Source organism: Procambarus clarkii, unplaced genomic scaffold (genome assembly GCF_040958095.1).
Source record: "Procambarus clarkii isolate CNS0578487 unplaced genomic scaffold, FALCON_Pclarkii_2.0 HiC_scaffold_174, whole genome shotgun sequence".
NCBI lineage: Eukaryota > Metazoa > Arthropoda > Malacostraca > Decapoda > Cambaridae > Procambarus > Procambarus clarkii.
In genome coordinates this window covers 83,482-89,517 of record NW_027189207.1, presented here as the reverse complement: position 1 = coordinate 89,517, position 6,036 = coordinate 83,482, and positions in this window count along the sequence as shown.

Genomic DNA, 6,036 nt, shown 5'->3' with positions numbered 1-6,036 from the left:
ACTGCAAGGCGGCTGCATTTAAGTATCTTGGCAAGGCCCAAGAAAAGATGAAAGAACGTAACGATGCTAAATCTAAGTTACGGGTATTTCAGCCTGGCGACCCTGCCCTGGTATTAAAGCCTCGACTAGGGAACACTATGTCCCACAAGTACGAAGGCCCCTACATTGTGACAGAAAAGACTGGGGACCTCACGTACAAAGTGAGGCACTCTGACAAACGTAACCAGGTAATGCTCATACATGTAAATCGACTGAAGAAGTTCCAGGGCCCCAGGCCCATTGCACTAACCAATGTTTCCATTTCCAGTGAGAGAGGGGATGATTGTTCTGGGGACCCAACTAATCTCATTTTCAATAATTCTAGTTCTGTGAATGCTGTGGAGGAACTGTCCCATTTGCAGATGGCCCAACGTGAAGAGGTGCAGTTGTTGGTTGCTGAATTCTCCAGTCTGTTCGGGGATGTCCCGACCCAGACTGATGCCATTTGCCATGATGTCGAATTGACGGACTACACTCCCATTCGCCTTCAACCCTATCGGATGAGTCCAGAAAAGAAGGCCATCGTACGGAAGGAGGTCGACTTCTTGCTCCAGCACGGCCTCATCCGGCCGAGCCAGGGCTCTTGGTGCTCGCCCTGCCTTTTGGTCCCCAAACCAGACGGCTCCTGGCGATTATGCACCGACTATCGGCAGCTCAACAAGGTGACCATTGTGGATGCCTATCCGCTGCCCCTCCTCGAGGACTGCATCGACGAGTTGGGAAATGCCAAGTACGTTTCGAAATTCGACCTCTCGAGGGGGTATTATCAAATCCCACTCACTGAACGTGCTAAACAGCTCACCGCGTTCGTGACACCCGAGGGTGTTTTTGAGTATCAAGTGTTACCGTTCGGCTTGCGTAATGCCCCTGCCACGTTCCAGAGACTCATGAACTCTACTCGCTAAGGTGCCAAATTGTCGGGCGTATTTAGATGATATCGTGCTGTTTGACAGTAATTGGGCTGACCACATAGCTAGGTTACGCCAGTTGTTTGCCATCTTGAAAAGGGCAAATCTTGCCTTAAATGCTAAAAAGTGTCATTTTGGCCAAGGCACAGTGACGTACCTCGGTTATGAAGTGGGCCAAGGAAAAGTGTTACCTCGGCAAGATAAAATCAGTGCCATTCTAGAGTATCCAGTACTAAAGTCTAAAAAGGACGTTCAAAGATTTATCGGTATGTGTGCGTACTATCGACGTTTTTGTCAGAACTTTTCCAGTGTTGCCACTCCTCTCACAGACTTGTTGCGGAAAGCCGTTAAATTTAAGTGGTCATCAGACTGTGCAGAGGCATTTAAAAATTTGAAATTGATCTTAGCTTCCGCCCCAGTGCTTGCTAGTCCAAGGTTCGACCGACCGTTTAAAATTCATGTTGACGCGTCTGACTCGGGTGCTGGTGCAGTGTTGTTGCAAACTGGGGATGATCAGGTGGAACACCCAGTATATTATTACTCTGTGAAATTCGACAAGGCGCAACGCAATTATTCAGTGGTAGAAAAAGAGGCGTTGGCGCTAGTGTTAACATGTAAAAAGTTCGAAGTTTACCTCACAGGTAATATAGTGGAAGTGTACACGGACCATAACCCACTAGTCTTCCTGACTCAGATGAAGGGTAAGAATAAACGCATCCTCAGGTGGGCGTTGTACCTACAGGACTTCAATCTTTCCATTACCCACCTACCGGGCAGACTCAACGTGATAGCCGACGCTCTGTCCCGGTTGCCTGAATAACATTCATCTGAGCCACAGAAAGCCATTTACCAACCGTCATGCTTTAGTTAATTTTTTTTAGGTTCTCCTGTGACATTAAATATTCCGTGTCCAATTTATTTACTTCCCTGTTCTTTTATTTTTGTTGTGTATGTTTTTTTTTTCTCTTTCAGAGAACTCCTTTGTATTTTTTTTTTGCAGAGAAATTGCTTTTGATTGATTTTTTGTTTTTGTCATATGTTTTTCTTTTTGTTCTCTGTATACTCTTACAAAAAAATATGACTACTATTCTAGTAGTCACATTTTTTTTTCTCTGAAGGGGGGAGGAGTGTTACGACCCTGGGTTCTCCAGTGGAAACCAGAGGTCAAAATTGAGCTATTAAACTTCCTGGTAGTACAGTTGGGCATCTCGTATAGCAATTGTTTGTATCTTCCCTGCCAGACGTAAGACTATTATTGTTTCTCAAAGAGCATTTAAAGACTGAGCTGGGGGTTGATTATTAAATAATAACATAGGCACCAACTTTGCTTACTAATACTTTCTAATCATTCATAAAGTAACAATACGTTGCATAGGGGAAGATCTTTAATGTGCTTAGCTGCACGATCAATTAGGCTCCTCCCGGCACCACGACATGAGGGAGGCAGCTGGTAGCTAGCTCGGTCTTCTCTCTGGCTGTGTCGTGCGGATAAGACCTACTCTGTGGCTGTATCCCTTCTCTTCTCCCTTCTCCTCTTACTTATTTCCCTTACCTGCCCCCTCCCCGCTCAGCTCGTTGTCGCCGTGTGGGGGCTTAGTGGGCGGCTGCCGGAGTGTGATGCTCCTTGGGACAGTCCTCTGTCCTTTTCTAGCCTTGTGCTCCTGCTGCCGTCCTCTCCAATTCTGCTGGGCATCTTTTCCTTTTCCTTCTGTTTCGTTTTTCACCCCCCTCTTCTCCTATCTGCTTGCCGTTTCCTGCCGACCTTTTGCTCGTTCTGGTTCTTCCCTTGGACTTCTTCTATTTTGACGCCCGGGTGCTTGAGGAGGCATACTCTTGCACCCGTAGAACTGCAGTACCCGACGTCGAGAGCGAGGGGAACCTTTTATTGTCAATCCCCACTTCGTCACTGAACCCGATCTCGACGGACTGTCGGTTTCTTAAGGTGGCGTTTGTGGGGCGTATACTCACGACGCACCCCTAGGAGGCCCCGACAAGATCGGCGATAGCTTCTTGTTGGGTGTCCTGCCTCTAATTGTGGCTCCATGGTGGGTGTGGGGGCACATTCGTGAGTGAATTCTTCTTTCGTCAAGATGATTACCCCTGCTTCGGCTTCTTCTGGTTTACCTTCTCAGGCTCGTGGGGTGGGCGACCAAGCCCCCGAGTCGGTCCGTATTGGAAGACCGGGCTCTGTAGCCTCCGCTGCATTGGGCCCCGACCTTGCTCCTCCTTTGGCCTCTCTGACTCCTTCCTCTGGCTCCCCTCCCTCCTCTGTGGTTGGGTCGAGCCCCAAGCCCCCAGTGGTGACTACCTCGTCCCCTGGCGCGGCTCCTTCTCTGGTTGTAACTACTGCACCTTTTAACCCCTCTCTCTCTGGGGGTTCTCACCGCCGTCCTCGTCACGGCCTGCCCTCGCTCGATTCCTTCCAGTTCTGCTACCTATCAAGCCTTGTTTGGTCCCGCTTCGTGGGCCAAATATTTTGATCTCCTCCCTCTTGATTCTGCGCCTCCTGACGATTTCTCCCTCCATCGACATCTCATTGATTCCGTGGATGCCTCCATTACTTTCAACCCCACTCGTATCGGTACACGTGTCGTTGCTGCTCCTTCTCAGGATGCTGCTTCCCGCTTGGCTGCCTTATCCTGCCTTGGCGAGACCCCCGTTCGGGTCTCGAAGAACGCTCAGTTGAATGCCAGTGTTGGCACTATTTTGCTCCCGCCCCATGTTGCGACCGGTGTTCGGGACCTGCGCGACTGCCACGACGATATTCGCCATATCCTCACTGCCCAGGGCCATTCTATTCTCCAGGTGGACACGTTTACTCGTCCCCCTCGTGGTAGTCGCCGTCAACCCCTCCGGGTTGTGAAGATTACCTTTGATGGTAGGACCCTTCCACCCTCTGTCATTCTTGCTGGTGCCAGGTGCTCTGTCCAGGAGTACATTCCTTCTCCTCGGCTCTGCAACAAGTGCTGGAGGTTTGGGCATGGTGCCCTCCGCTGCTCCGGGACTGTCTCTCTCTGTCCTTTGTGTGGTGGCGAAGGTCACTCTAAGTCGGAGTGCGCTTCTCCCCAGGCTCGTTGCCTCAACTGCGGTGAGGCCCATCCTACCTTCTCCCGTGCGTGTGTCCATTACAAGCTTGAGGCAGCTGTCCTCAACTTGAAGCACCGAGAGCGTTTATCTTTTCCTGAGGCGAGGCGCCAGGTTCGCCGGCTCCCGCCTTATGCTAATATCTCTTATGCTCGCGTGTTGCGCTCTTCCTCTCCTCGTCCTTCCCGCCTTCCTCAGACTCACAACCGTTTCCGGGCCTTGGACCCTGATGCGCCCACTGCCCCCTCCTCTGTCCCTTTGGGTTCTCTCCCGAAGGATCCTCCTCCTGGTCCTCTGTCTGGGGTTCCCCTTCCTTCTACCCGGTCTGTCGTGTCTTCTGTGTCTTCTTCCTCGTCCCCCTCCGATCGTCCTTCCCATCCTCTTCCTCCATCTATCGGCTCTCCCCACCGCCTGTCGGTGCGGGCGGATGTCCATCGCTCTCCTAACGGCCGTCGTGTGTGCTCTCGTTCGGCTTCTCCTGTTGAGACACTGGAATCCGTTGCCCGGTACGTAGTTGCTGGGACACCGGTCTCTTTAAGTCAGAAGCGTAAGCCTGGCTCCTCTCCTTCCTCTTCCCCGGCGGGTAAGAAGGCTTCGCTTTCTTCCTCAGCTCCTCCTTCTGGCTCTCTTGCTCCTTCCCCTCCCGTTTCAGTGCTTGCGCCCCCTGTTCCTGCTATGGAGGTTTCTTTGGCCCCTGCTTCCCTTTCGGTTGCTGCTCTTGCTGGGGTGCGCTCCCCTCTTTCTACTCCCCCTCTTCCTGCTGCTGTCCTTGACTGCTCCTCTCCGTTGTCTCCTCCTCTTCCTCCTCCTCCTCCTCCGGACCCTGCCCGCCCACCTCTGATCTGTTCTCCCGTTTCCTTCCCTCCGTCTTTGCTCAGTTTACCCATGCCCCCTAACCCTGACTTTGCTGACCCTGATCCCGACCCTGATATTCTTTAACGTGCTCTGTTGCTCTTTCGCCTTTGTTTCTTCCTTGTTCTCTGTTTTTGTCCTTTCTCTTCTCGTCGTTGTCCATTCTTCAATGGAACGTTCGAGGTTATTACGCCAATTTCCTCGAACTCCAACTTCTGATTTCGCGGTTTTCGCCCCTTTGTGTCTGTCTCCAGGAGCCAATGCTTGGTGCTCGTCCTGGTCGTTTTCGTGGCTATTCCTTTCTCTCCCCCCCCCCAGCCATTGCTGGGGCTTCTAATTCTTCTGCTCTCTTGATTCGGGCTGATGTTCCCCTTGTTCCTTTACTTTTTCCTTCGCCTCTCCATTGTTCTGCTGCTCGTATCTTTGTGGGGAAATGGTACACAGTTTGTTCCATTTATCTCCCCCCGAGTGTCCCGCTCTCTCTTCCTGATTTGAAACACCTCCTAGACTCCCTGCCAGAGCCTGTGCTCCTGCTGGGTGACTTCAATTGTCGTCATTCTCTTTGGGGTGACGTTCTGACGAATACCCGGGGTCGCCTCCTTGAGCTGTTTCTCCTCTCTTCTTCCCTGTCTCTTCTGAATTCTGGTGAGCCCACTCATTTGGACTCTCGAACTCGCACCCTTTCTTGTCTTGATCTTTCTCTCTGCTCTTCTTCTCTTTACTTAGATTTCACGTGGTAGGTTCTTGATGACCTCCATGGAAGTGATCATTTCCCCATCCTTGTTTCCTTTTTCTCTTTTCGCCCTTCCCTCTCTTTCCCTAGGTGGCAGTTTGCTAAGGCGGACTGGACCCTATTTTCCCTCAGTGCTACTCTCTCTGACCTCTCCCTTCTGCCCCTCTCTCGCGCTCTCCTCCTTTTTCATGACACTGTCTTCAACGCTGCCCTCCGCTCTATTCCTCGCTCTTCCTCTCGGGGTCCACGGAAGTGCGTTCCCTGGTGGAATGCGGACTGTGCTCGGGCTGTCCGCTGTAAGCGTGCAGCCTGGAAGAGGCACCGCCGTAGGCAGACGACCGATTCTTTTCTTTTCTTTCGGAAAGCGAGTGCGGTGGCCCGTAGGGCCATCCGTACGGCTAAACGTGAATGTTGGGCATC